Source organism: Triticum dicoccoides, chromosome 5A (assembly GCF_002162155.2).
Source record: "Triticum dicoccoides isolate Atlit2015 ecotype Zavitan chromosome 5A, WEW_v2.0, whole genome shotgun sequence".
Taxonomy (NCBI): domain Eukaryota; kingdom Viridiplantae; phylum Streptophyta; class Magnoliopsida; order Poales; family Poaceae; genus Triticum; species Triticum dicoccoides.
The window spans coordinates 274,443,727-274,446,351 of record NC_041388.1 but is presented as its reverse complement, the minus strand read 5'-3'; positions in this window follow the sequence as shown (position 1 = coordinate 274,446,351).

Here is a 2,625-nt window from a genome sequence, read left to right as displayed (position 1 = left end):
AAGGCGTCACGACCGAAGATAAGGAAAGATCCCAGCTTTTCATTGCTCTGTCGCGCCACCCCTCCTCCCAGAGCCGGTTCTTATCCATAGATTTTTCAGCTAAAAGATACGGTATATATATCAATGAAAGCTGGCGCCTTTGGTTCTTGGTACGACCGGTACTTTTTCTCATTTATCGGTCTAGTTGGAAAAATTTCCCCTCAAAGAGCAAGTTTGTCTTATATATTATGCTGCGCCCTTGCCCTTCCTTTCTCTTCTATAAAAAGGCTGGACGTCAAATGTAACTGATGCTTATATTCTAAATATGACAAGCAAGAAACCTACTATTGCCGTAAACAAAAACCCAAACATTAGTAACTAACAGAGCTTTCCTATTCTAACTATTTCCCTATAAACCATGATTGATATACCAATCAAAAAAGACTTCTGAAACTAAACTATTCTATTGATTTATGCCCGTGCTTCTTCTTCTGTTTTTGTACGCAGAAGGATGTCTAGGAGGAACAGATCACTGAGGTTAAGGATGAGAAGGTGAAAAGTGAAGATAGAGAATAGATGCCATGAACAAGTGTATCAATTCAAGAGTTAAGGAATACTATTGGGAAGATTGGGCATTGGGTTCATCTTGTTATTGACCATCCCTTTTCAACACATATCTTTTAGTATACGTCTTTTTTAGTTGCTTAAAGATTTCAGATATTGCTTTTTCTGTTATAGGAAGTGTTGCGTTCCCCTTTAGGGTGTTTGTCAGTGGCGTCACCCGATAGGGTGTGTGCCCGGAAGAGAGAAGAAAAACATGTTGCTTGCTATTTCTGGTTGAAGAGCTATTTTTTCCTATCGAACAGGAATTCCGAGGGATGTTTTTTGTTGTCGATTTGTAGCAATAGAAAGATAATGGAAGTGATTGAATAAGTTGGGTCATGAGAATGGAAGTTGGGTCATGTTGATACTAGATCCATGTCTTGATTATTCGACTTTTCCATTCCAATGCACAATACTATGCATTCCATTCCAAAGAGCGGTTTCGGTGGGTTGATACGATTTCCACTTTGACGGTCCTAAGTTGGCATTCTTTGCAGATAACTTCCATCTCGCCATAGACGAAAAGTACCCAATTTCATGCCAAGAGACCATGTAAGGGTTGTACGACCCATCCATATGATAAAAAGACTCACAAGCCTAAGAGCAATTCCTTCCTTCCCTATCATTAATTAAGGACTGGCTTGCTTCGAGAGAAAGGAAATCTGAATTCCATAGTCGTCTTCCTCACGAGCTGGAACAACTAAAGGTGTAGGTTGGAAACATACTTTTTTTCCGTTGGATTGTGCTCCAGAGAATGGAATAGTAACACGCGCTCCCGAGAGGCGGCATTAGTTTATGGTTCGAAAGCACGAGTCACTCCATCCAGCTATACTTGCATTGATATAGACGATTTGAGCCTTTGAATTTACTTACTACAAAACAAGCTATGTTCTCCTATATATTTCCTTGGGCTCGCTTTACAAAAGAAAAACAAACTACTCCTCTTGATGTGGTCAGAGCGAAGTACTAATAGGCACAGAAACAGCAGGAATATCTTTCATTCATTTCATCTGTATGGTATGACACGACCTTTTTTTGCTCCCCATTTCGTTGGAACTGAGGCCTCTGTCTACCGGCCCGAAAGGAGGGTCTCATGCTTGTAAACTAGCATATATCTTGCACAGAATGAACCTTCCTTCAGTCACAACGAGAAGCACTATCGGGGTCTGAACGAATAGAAAACACAATCAACACTTCATATCAAAGTCAACCAACGTTTATCATATAGAGCGGAATCTTCATTCTAATTTGATTAGCCAACCCTCCCTCGAGTCGTATGCTTTCTGATCACTCTCCTATGCTGGTTACTTTTCTTTCAAACGTTACGTCGTTGCAGGTCCTCGCCCTTCAGGTTGAAGGAGATGTGTACTCGACTTCCTTTAAGTAAGTGGTGGCCCATAATAGTAGAGATGTATAACAACAGTAGCTTAACCAAAGGGATAGACTTGAACTCTTCCACACCCCCTTGCCAGAGGTTTTAAGAGAACAACCTTTTGGGGATACCAATTCCACCCATTCGCAGCAAAGGAACTAGCATTTTCTTAAGCTTTCCACCGTTCTTGCTTATTCCCCTTACTTACCCAATGAAAGATATAGATTGGAAATTGGAAGATGGTCGTCCATAGTTATCTTGTTGAAAATACCCTCCCTTACTCATCAAAACGTTGGAAGCGACTTGAGATATCTTTTGGGAAGAGAGAATAACTATAGATGCTCGATATGCATATTGATCAATCGATCTCCGCGTCCTGCCAGTTCGCTAAGTAGACTCACTCTACCGAGGGGCAGAAGAAGATCAAGCCGATAAGGGGAAGCGCTGAGAAAAATATCTCTCTTATCTAAATATAAGAGCACGCTTTATCTCTATGCACACAGAAAAAGGGGATCTTGTGATGATGGAAATGGTACGTATGTGGACCACTTTGGCTCCGCCCAAAAGCCCCTGAGCCGACTATCTCCTGGCACAGCCAAAGCATTTCCTCGCCCGAGGCCTGCTCAAAGCTAACTTGAATCCGAACAGCTTGCTGCTTCTCCGAAACCTTC